This window comes from Bos taurus, chromosome X (genome assembly GCF_002263795.3).
Source record: "Bos taurus isolate L1 Dominette 01449 registration number 42190680 breed Hereford chromosome X, ARS-UCD2.0, whole genome shotgun sequence".
NCBI classification, from domain to species: domain Eukaryota; kingdom Metazoa; phylum Chordata; class Mammalia; order Artiodactyla; family Bovidae; genus Bos; species Bos taurus.
This window is the reverse complement of record NC_037357.1, coordinates 14,080,015-14,089,778: the sequence shown is the minus strand read 5'-3', so window position 1 is coordinate 14,089,778 and position 9,764 is coordinate 14,080,015. Positions and strand designations below refer to the sequence as shown.

Here is a 9,764-nt window from a genome sequence, read left to right as displayed (position 1 = left end):
CAGCTACCCACTCCAGTATTCTTGCCTGGAGAATCCCATGGATAGAGGAGCCTGGCGGCCTATAGTCCACTAGGGTCGCAAAGAGTCGGGTACAACTGAGGCAACTTAGCAAGTACCTACGTACACATGCAAATAATGCTTAAGGATCTCTGTCTTTCCAGAGGGAAAGGGAAGCTTTAGGTGTTTCAGAGCAGGCTGCAGAGTCCTGCCAACTTGAAGCCTTCCCTGGCCCAGGCCTTAAGTCCTCTGCCACCTTTGTTGAAATTAATTTCTGGTGTCCCACTCCAGTGGGAGTCCTCAAACCAGCAGCACAGTACAGGGGCAAAGACTGGTGGTGAAAACAGGGAATCCTTGGCCTCAAAGTCACCCCCAATTCAGCCTGGCCTGCGCCAGTACCAAGTCATAGGAGGAAGGCCACAGCGACCTCTCAGGCATTTGATCAGCTTAATGGACGAAGGAACCAGGCAGGCTATACAGTCCATGGGGTCATAAAGAGTGGGACACGACTGAGCGACTTCACTAATGCCCGGGTCGAGGGCAGCTCAAGGCTCAGAGCGCTCCGCGTTTGTCCCCTTGGTGGCGCCAGCCCTTGTGCTGCGGCTGTTCACGGGAACAGGAGGTTCCAAAGAGATTTCAGCCTCCAAGCGAACTCCCCAGCCTGTCCTGAAGCCCCGAGGCCTCCTGCGTAGGTGAATAATTGCAAAAGGATACCCGGATGGGAGTTTTGCCCACAGTTGCAAAAGCGCACTTCCCTCCGGGGCAGCCCCCATGCGCCCCAGAAGAGCGGGGCGGGCAGGGGCCGAGCGCGGAGGTCTTCACGCGGACTCCCGCCCGCCCTTCCTCTCTCAGCTACTCCAACAGGCCCTTCCCTGGGAGTCCGGAGCCGCCCCTGCTCGCCCGACGGGGCGCAAGGAAGGGAGGGAGGTGCGGGAAAGAAGGGATGGCGGGGAAGTTTCAAGGGGTGTGCCGGGGACGGGGGAGGATTCTCATGAGTCAGCGTATCGAGCTCGGTGTGACTTCACTGCTTCTCGAGAAGAGGCGCCTGGGGCAGGAGACCGCAGGAGTGGAAGGTCCGAGCGCCGGGCGGGGCGCGGGACGGGGCTAGGCGCTGGCCGGGCCGCTCGAGGCTGGGCGGCGCCAGGAGGCAGCGGGCGAGCGAGGAGCGCTCGGGGCCAAGGAGCCGACCTCTCCCCTCTCCTCCTCCGCCCGCTCGGCCTCCGGTTCCCGCCTCGGCCCGAGACGTGGCGCGCGTTCCGCCTGCAGGTGGCGCTGCAGAGGCTCCCTGGGCGCACTGCTGGGGTCGGGGTGGAGAGCTCGGGCCCCCGCCGGGAGCCCGGGGGTGCGGGGCGAGGGGAAAGCTGCAGGGGCCGCCACGACCCCACTGTCCCTCGGGCCCGGCGCTCCCACCCGAGCGGCAGTAGAGTCCGGAGAGCCGACCAGCAGCGCTAGCGTCCAGGCGTGGGGCTGCCTGGTGCGCGCTTCTTCAGGGTCCCTCGGGCCACCTCCTGGGCCCTGCAGAGCTTGGGGAGACTCGCCTCCAGCCAAGAGACCGCGGTTTAGGGGCAGCGTTTGCTCTCCAGGGACGGCGCTCTTGACCCGCGGGCAGTAGAATGGAAACTCTGAGTCGCGTCTCAGGCGTTAGGAGTGGGTTTCCCTGAACAGCCATCCTCCAGCCTGGCTCCCATGAGACCAAGGATGCGTCTTCTGCAGAAGGACAGGCTGTGGCCGGGGCTGGGGAGCAGTCTGAGACCAGGGCTCGTGCTGGAGGAGGGACACGGGCTCGGCCTTGGGCTGGATGGAGAGCGACGGTTAGGGATTCCGTGCTTGTCAATCCGGAATTCAGCAGCTATGTAAGAAAAACGGCCAAGAGGCCCATCTGGAGCTCAGACTTGCAGCCTCGGCCTCGGTTGATCGAGCTTTGTGCCCTACCTCTGTGCAGGCCCTGAGCTCTAGAAGTCATGATGCCGCTGACCTTCCCGTGTTGGTTCATGGTTATGTGGTGGCTGGTTAGCTAACGTATTGAGAGTATCAGGGCACAAAAATAACCTGTGGCCAGACACCTTTAAGCTGAAAAAAAAAAAAAAAAGCTGTTGGGGGGCGCAAGCCTCACCCTTTCCAGAGGCTCCAGTGGCTGACTTTTCCCATGATACAACTTTACATATAAATGCCTGGGTAGAATATGTCTCCCTTATCCGTACAAAGATGTACACCCTGTGCCCTGAGCTAGGGTTCTGGGTGCATCTTGTCCTCTATCAGTACAGCTCCCCTGCTTTCAGGATGTCCAAAACCATCTGAGAAAGTTATCTAAGGATTTTCCATGAAGAAAAGGAAAGGGAGAAAAAAAAGAAAAAACCCCAAAGGATCCTAAACGTTCCCAGGTTTCACTGTGTGCCAGGAGAAATACCGTCTGTCTCCCGCCCAGACCTCAGAGCCCGGGCCTCCTTCCTACAGGGCGGTGCCCAGCTATTCCTGGAAACCCCCTCCTTTCTACCAACCCCCTCCCCAAGGTGTCTCCTCCCAGAGCACGACCTAGGAAAATGATCATATTGTCCAAGCTTGATGTCCCTGTCCCTCTGTCTGACCTGCCGCAGTCCTCAGCCTGCCCCCTCCCTTGATGCCCACATACTGGCTTCTCCTCCCTGAGCTAGTGGGGCCTCTCCCTCCAGCCTGGCCATGCGCCCCACTAGGTGACTGGGAGAGGATCTGATATACTAATTTGTGTTAATGTGATAATGGGTGCTAATGGGGTCACGTGCTAACCACGGCCTCAACCCCAAGCCGGGGCTGCAGGAATGGGAATTCCAGGCTGACTAATCTCCACGGCTGGCTGGAGAAGGGGGAGCGTGGGACCCGGGACCATCCCAGGGTGCTGCCGCTTCGAGCTGCCGCCTCGGTTTCAGTTTCATCCTTGGCTGACACTTTCCTCCGACGAGAGGAATTGCTTTGGTTTCCCTCCAACCCCTCTCCCCTCTGCACCTCCCTCCCTTCCCTTCAACTGCTAGCTTCCCTCAGCCAGCCCTTCGCTTCGTGAGGGGAGAGATGGGAAGATAATTTGGCAGCAATGAGGAAAAAATGTACACGTGGACACCCTCAGATGCACAGGCTCACACACCACACTGCCTTGCAGACACACACATGCACATTCCCTCCACAAACACACGCGTGCTCGAGGGGACTTGACACACCCAAGAGTCGAGTGCATGTGTACGTACATGTGTGTGCGCACACACACGCACACCAGCCCCAGTTTCTCCCTCACTCTGAGGGACACACAGACTCACACATAGGCAGGCAAGGCCCTCCAGAGACCCATCTCACATACAGACCCACACGCACACTCACTCACTCACACAGAAACCAGCAGCAGCAGCCCAGTTGGATGGCTTCCTCAAAAGAGGGCTGGAAAGTTTGTTTGCTGCCAGCGAAGGGGCCTAGACATTCCGTGAAATGACTCATACTGCACCTTTATAGACATTAAATGTTGTATTTTTCTGAATTCAACAACAACAACAACAACAACCCTCGCCCCCTGTCCTGGGGGCAGGGTGGGTGAACTGAGGAGTGCCTGCAGGCCTCACGGGCCTCCGTCTAGGGTCCAGCCTGTGGCTCAGGCTTGTCCTTGCCTCCCTGTGGGATGGGGCGACCTTGAAAGGGCAGAATCCTCTACATCCTGTTACAAGCCTCAGCCCAGAACCGCCCCTTGGCAGGATGTGCAGTGGGTGACATTGGGAGCTAAACCCCCCTCATAGCATCTCCCCATCACTCTCCTGCATGTCCAGTTCTGAGGACCTGGAGTCAGGCCCAGTGTCCCCACTTCGTGTTCCAAAACAAGGCTTTCCTTTTCTCTCCCCCACATTCAAGCACCCCTGCCCTGTGCTCGCCTGTGTCGGTCCTTACTGCCCTCTCCCTGCACAACTCCAGGGGGCGCCATTTGCCATATATAATACCAGCACCCCATGTAACGTGACTGGGGCTCCCTCCTCTCTCCTGAGCCTCCTTTCCATCTAAGGAGGGAATGCCCAGTTCTGTGGCTGCTTGTGACCCTGTCTCCCCCCGACACCCCACACACTCAAGGGCCACAGAAATCACTTGGTGCTCTCTCTGGCAAGGCCTCCACAGGCTGGTGTCCATCTGCACCTCTGTTTCACTCCCTGGTCCCTAGCAGCAGCTCCTTGGGCCAAGGCCTCCCTAGGCCCACTGGTGTTTCCTGCAGCACTGAGGGGTGGCAACTTCAGAGTGTAACTTGGAATCCCCGAAGGGCTGTGGGCACAGCAAGGTGGCCTGCCACACAAGATGGGGGCTGGGGCAGCAGATGCCGGGGGTTGAGGGGTTAACTCTGGTTCCACTGGACGATTGCCAAAAAATTCTGGATACTGCGCTGCTTCTGATAGGTGCCCCAGAGCAGGCGCCTGTTCTCGGCTTTTCTCCAAGGGACTTTTCCAGGCTGAGCCTAGGCCCCAAGATAGGGGCTAGGGACCAGTGGGATTAGAGACTCCAGAGGCCTTGCCCTCAGTTACTGAACTCTGCCTGAAGCCAGTTCTTCCTTGTTTTTTTTTTGCAAATGAACCAACAGGATTGGGTTCCTCCCCCTCCACCCACCCTCCAGATCTCCGCCAACCCAGAGGCACAGAATCTGTTTTCCCCAATACTAGGCCGGCTCCCCTTGCTGTGCGAGCAGTGGGGACAGCGCCTCCCAACAGCCCCTGGGCCCAGAGCAGAGACGCAGAGCACTCGCTCAGGGCCCATGGCACCTCCTATGTGGGGCTGTCATCTTCCTCCAGGCAGGCCCCTGAGCTGCTGTCTGGCCTAAGAAGTGAAACCCAGCACTCCTCTGAAATGTTGTAGGGGCTCTCAGGATGCCAGGGCCTGTCCCAGTAAAGATCTGGAGGGGAAAGGTAAAGCTCTCCATTTTAATGAGAGCAGGGGTCAGGGAAGGGTAGGACTGAGACAGGCTTTCCCAGAGCCCCAGCCAAGGAAGGTGGCTGGCCAGAACATGATCTGTGAAGTTGCTCCCAACTATATCCTCCCACTTGTATGCCTGTGCTTTGACCTAGGCCCCTCAGCCCGGCTGCCCCCAGTATGAGCCACACAGGGAGCAATTTGGTATAACCTATCCCAAGGAATTCTTCTTTTTTACAGCTACTCAACAATCTTTTGAGAACAAAAACTCCTTATGAGGCCCAACCACAATCTGTCCATCATTTGCACCTAAGACCTCATCAGGTCAATCCAATAGAGGTGAATCTGAAGTTACTGAACAGAGGAACGACTGCTGGCTGTATAGAAAGGATTAGAGGGGACATCTCAGCTTTACAGGGTAGAGGGTTCCTCTTAAACCATAACTTCTCTCCTGCCTTTCGAATATGGTTTACATTCTGAAAGTCTGATGGACAGGCGACCTTCCTAGCATGTGTCTGTGATGGAAAGTAAGGGCTATGGCCACAGATGCTGCAGCACTGTGGTATTTAGTTCTGGCCACAGGTTTAAATAGAAGTTGTTGAGGCTAAGGGATTAAGGGAGGCGGGGCGGGGGGGGGGGGCGTGGAGAGGGGGGAACTAGCCGGCCACCTTGTCCCCAGAGCACCTGGGGTGATCTGCAGGATAACATAGGTCATCACTCGCTGCTTAAAAGAGGCGACATAGAGGGGCTGAGGAAGTGGCCAAGGTGGAAAGGCAAGTGGAGCGCAGAAGCGGGGAGGTGGCCCTACACAGGCTCTGGGCAGCCAGGTGGTCCCACCTCTCCCCAGGGGACCCCGGTGCTGAGCCTCGAGAGGATCAAACTGGGGCTGGAAAGTGAGGGGAAACAGGGCTGGAAGGAGAGAGGCTGAGAGGGCACGCTGGATGGCACAGCCTGGGCATACACAGGGAATTCCTGCCAAGTCGGGGAATGAGCAGTTGGCAGAGACAGGGTGGCTGTCATCAGGAGTGGTGATCTCAGCCGCTGGCCCCACCTGGCTGGGGCTCACCCGACGTCGAGGGCTGGGGAGCAGCAAGGTCATCGGAACGGCAGCCTGGCTGACCTGGAGTCAGGAAGGTCATTCAGGTGGCCTAGGGCTCCCTCAGGCGAGGTCAGCACCAGGTTTCCCTCAAGGGGGTGGGGTTTGCTTTGGCTGCACCTCCCAGGTCACGGGGCTGTGGTTAGTTCCTAGTGGCTGTGGATGGTGGGAATTTCTGGGATTCCCACAAGCCATGGGCTGCGGGTCACTGGGAGGCATCAGGGCTGTGAGCAGGTCCTCATGGTGCCCGTGTCATCCTCTCTCTCTGCCCTTCCCAAGAAGACCTCTCCTCTAGCACTTCCAAACCTTGAGGCCTCGAGCTTGGTTTAAACCACAAACACTCATAGGAGGCAGCCACCATTCTCAGCAGCTTCCAGCCCTGCACACTTTCTCCCAAGAGCTGGGTTGAGAAAAACGAGATGAGACGGAGATGATGCTAAAGGCAGCTAACGTTTATTGAGGGCTTACTAAGCACCAGGCACTGCCATAGACAGACTATCTCATTCAAGCCTCCCCACAGCCTTGGGAGATAGATTCTTATTTTCCTCAATTTAAAAATAAAGAAAGTCAGGCTCCGAGAGTTTAAGCGACTTGTCCAAAGACACACACAGTCAGTAAATGGTGAAGCGGGAATAGGAACCCAGGTCTGTCTGATGTTAGAGACCTCTGAACTCTTAGCAAAATGGGAAAGCCTGTGCCCGCCCCCTCCCCCAGCGCGCGCCTGTGTGTATGTGCGTGTGTGAAGGTCAAAGTAAAGGCCCCTTAGGGATGGCTGAGATCTACCACAATTTTGAGAGGGGAGCCTCACTGGCAGGAAAATTGCGTCTTCAGACCCAGAATCCCCTGGGGAAAGTGTGTTCATTTACAAGAGAAAAGGAGTGGAAATTTTCTCTGGGCACTTCTTTCAAGGACTTAGCTTTAGGTGGCCAAGAGGTCTCAAGGTGTTCGGGTGCCCCAGTCCAGCCCCTAGGTCTTTCCCTGGAAACCGGTAATCCACAGCTACCTTCGGCAGCGTCACCCAACACTCCTGTTCCCCAGTCCTGTGCCAGGGACTCTCCTTTCCCAAGGCTGGGGAAGCGGACATGCTGGTGGCTGAGCAGGCCCCTGGACCTCAGGTCCTTAGTCCACCCCCACCCCCGCAGAGGGCCCCCCTCCCCTGGGGCCTTTTCTGCTTTGCTGCGTTCTGCGGAGGAGGGAGATGCCGGCTGAGGCCTAGCAGGGCCCCTCCTCCAGACCATGTTGAGCCAGAAGTGACAATTCCCAGTCAACTCCCTCCTAGGGCCTCCTAGATGGGGGAGGGGTGGGGTTGGGTGGGGTGGGGTGGGGTGGGGGTGGGGTGGAGTGGGTGGGGGTAGGGTGGAGCGGGGGCTGGGATGGATGCTGAGGCACGTGAGAGGACAGGGTTAGGGGGAGGTAGAATGGGCTGGATTCAAATAGATACATCAAGCAGAGAAGCCTGGCTCTGGACAGAAGGGGGCACGAGTTTTTCTGCAGCACCCTAACTCGATACATTTGCACCTGCTGCACCAGCCCTCTCCCCCCAGTCCTTCCCCGCATTCATATCCTCCTGGCCTCCCTCATCTGGAGCCCTAGGCTCGACCTCCCTAAGAAATCCCCAAAACTCTCTAGTCGCGCCAAGTGCACGAGGCATTTGGCCCGGGATTCCACGGTGTCTGGCATATAGTCCCCAAACTGTATCCTCCGGGCATCTCCCGGCCTCACCTACCCGCTCGGCCCGCCCTCGAGCAGGTCTGCCGCACCGCAGGCGCTCAATAACAATCGGGAGCGCGGGGCTGGGGCCAAAGCCGGTAAGCGCGAGGAACCGAGGGGGCCGGATATAGCCATCCGGAGTCCCCCGGGAATGGAATGGTTTTGTTTTTGTTTTTGTTTTTTTTTCTATGAGACACGGTGTGGGGCATCCCGGCGGGAGCTGCGGGCCCCGGGACGCGCCACGTGGGGGGCGCTGGGCGCGCGACGTGAGCTCCGCGGGAGCCAGGTTCTCGCCGGCCCCCGGGGGCCAGCGAGCCGGGAGGGGAAGGAGAGGCCGCGCGGGCCCCTGGCACGGCTCCCCCTGCCGTGCTGGCGACCGCGGCGGGCCGGGGGTGGAGGGGCGCTGTTTCCACCAAGACGCCTCGTCCCTCCCTCTCGCCCTCCTCCACCCCGCCCGCCCGCCGTCCCTCCCGTCGGTCCCTCCCTCCGGCTCTTCCCTCCCTCCCGCCCTGCCTCCTTCGCGCCCGCCCCAGCCGCCGCCTGCGGGGACGTGTGTGTCTCTAGCGCAATTTCCCCTTTCGCTCGGTTGTCTCGGCGCAGGTCTCCGTTGGCTCGCGCCCCCTCCGCGGGCGCCCCAGCCGCCCCCTCCTTCGGCCTGGCGTCTGGGCTCCCCGGGCACTCCACCCCGCCCCCCGGAGTCGTTTTATAAGGGGCGCCGTCGTCTCACCTGGTATTTGCATCTCGCCCTCCAACTTGCCATTGGCGGCGCGACGTGTGGGAGAGCCCTGCGCCTCGCCCGCCCGGACCAGCCTGCCCCGGCGCCGAGGTGAGTCACAGGCGCGGGGCCGCGGGGGCCGGCAGGCAGGGAGGAGAGGAGGGAGGGGAGGAAGGAGGGGAACGGTGGCCCCGGCGGCCGCGGGGACCGACCCGGCGCTGCGCTCAACTTCCACTTCTCCTTTCGCCGGCGCCGAAGTCCCGGCGCCACTCGCCCGGCCCGGCTTCCGAGGGGGAGAAGGCGGGTCGGCCGGGCTGGGGACCCCGCGTCTCGGCCTTCCGAGTAGGGAGGAGACCGCGGCGGTCGACCCCGGCCCCGCGACGGAGCCCGCGCAGTCTCAGGTACGTCGATGGCGCCGGTTCTCCGAGCCTTCGGGGCCCTCAGAGAGTTTACCAGAGAGCGGGAACAGGGACGCCGGGGCCCCGGGGCATTAGGGGCTGAGGGGCCCAGGGAAGGGTGGGAGAGCTGAGGCGTGTTGCGTCCCGCCCTTGCCTCGCCCCACCGCGTGTGCTTTGGGGAACCCGGGCTGCCGGTCCCGGGTTAGAAGCCCAGTCGATTTCCCCTGTCGGGGTGGGGGCGGGTTTGCCCGCTCCCCGGACAGCCCGAGGTCCGTGACAGGGCCGGTTGTGACAGCCTGCCGCAGCAGCTCGGTGCCCGAGGGCAGGCGGTCGGCCTCCTTGTGGCGGGGCTGCTAGATTGATCTGGCGGCCCCTAGGGCTTCTGGGACCAGGCGCCTTAGGGTAACACACACACTCTCTCTTTTTCTCTCTCTCTACACACACACACGCGCGCCCGTGCGCGCGCACACAGACACATACACAGACACAGACACACACACACACAGACACACACACACACACAGACACACACACACCTATGACTTGGATAATTGGATCGCCAAAATAGAGACCTCTTGGCAGGGGCCGGAGTTTCCGTGTGAGCCGGCCGCCAGCCTTCCCGCTCCCGCGTTCCCGCTCTCCCGCCTCTGTGTTCCCTCCTCTGCCGCCGGCTCGTGGACTCGGCAGCCGCGCAGCGCCGGGTCCCCTGCCGACCGCGCCTTGCTTTGGGAGACTGCTGAGGCGGCTGCTTTTCGGATTGCCTGTCCCTCCATCGCACCCTACCTAACTCTGTCGCCCTGCCCTCCCTGCCCGGCCCTCCTGACCAGGGTGACCTCCTAACCCCCTAATCCCCTCCGCGCCTCAGCCAGCTTCTACCTCGCCGCCCGCGCCCCCCATCCCGACCCCCCCCCACTTTCCCCCCACATCCCAGCCGTGGGATTTGATG

At 60.4% G+C, this 9,764-nt stretch overlaps 1 protein-coding gene across 2 annotated transcripts in view; it reads left to right on the top strand.

Annotated features, from left to right (window-relative positions):
* Positions 1-8,231: 8,231 nt before the first annotated feature.
* The window catches only part of ELF4 (E74 like ETS transcription factor 4), a 39,844-nt gene continuing 38,311 nt past the window's right edge, over positions 8,232-9,764 (top strand). Inside the window, exon 1 of one of the 2 annotated variants that reach the window (XM_005227486.5) lies at positions 8,232-8,531. The gene's annotated coding sequence lies outside the window, so the exon portion shown is untranslated. Of the gene's footprint in view, positions 8,532-8,621; positions 8,822-9,764 lie in introns of those variants that run through there. The other variant, XM_005227487.5, reaches the window with a different exon arrangement.